Raw genomic sequence first — 1,023 nt, 5'->3', positions numbered from 1 at the left:
TCAATGACGTCATACACATCGTACGACCAGAGAACTGCTTTACGGCAATTCTTCAGTCACTTTGGTGCTTTCGCGATCTGCACTTTCTTTTCTATCGAGGCATCGACAACACCGCTGACACAGGTAAATATACGCGCTAGAAGAGTTAAGTCCGCCTTAACATTCTGGTCCCGCTTCGGATGCCACGATGCCATCAGGCGGTATCTCTGGTCGTAATCAGTCCTTCACTGACCAATCAGCGTTCATTAGCAGAATGCTAGCGTGTTATGGGCAACAACAACTCAACCTGTAAGAAATCGAAAGGACACAAGTACTCGTTCATTCAACTTTCGACCTATAACCCATGTTGAACTTGCAAAACCTACAATCAAATCTGAGATTTCTCAACGGCAATCGGGTGAAAGAGACAAATTTAGCCGTCTAGCCCCATAGACTCCCATTCATTTTGCACTCAGGGTGATCGCCCCCAGTGGAACTCTGGTGGAACTACAACCAAAATTCGGTACAATAGGACCTAATAGGGAGTGGCCAGGCTTTCCGTAGACGGGCTTTGCACTGCATATCAAATCTGCCGCCTTTTCAAACAGTAACGTATTTTCCGCTGTCGCAAACCTCAACTGTGCGCATGCGTCAGTGGAACCAGACGATAGGCTTAAATGTTTCCCTGACTTGACTGTTAAAAGCAGACGATTGGCTTTCCAGCGGGAGGGGCGGGACATGTGCATACAACCGCCATCTTTGGCGTTACGGGTTTTCCCTATATAGTTGTATTGAGGATTGAGGAAGTGGCATGTCTCTATATAAATAGTCTCTGTTGTAGTCCTTAAAAAGCCATTTCTGTAAAAGAAAATATCTCCCTTTGCTTTGAACTTTGAGCGTTGTAACTTTGCAGATGTTGTTTATGCTCAAACAGCAACATTTCACACTAACTAGAGTTTGAAAAGTGCCTACTAAAAGTGCCTTTAAAGCCTAATAAATGTTGAAAGTGATAGCTTTCAAGTATAATTTGTTTGCTGAATGTCT

This window comes from Siphateles boraxobius, unplaced genomic scaffold (genome assembly GCF_051911475.1).
Source record: "Siphateles boraxobius isolate OS27281-9 unplaced genomic scaffold, OSU_SipBor_1 27, whole genome shotgun sequence".
In the NCBI taxonomy this organism is placed as follows: Eukaryota; Metazoa; Chordata; class Actinopteri; order Cypriniformes; family Leuciscidae; genus Siphateles; species Siphateles boraxobius.
This window is presented reverse-complemented; position numbering follows the sequence as displayed.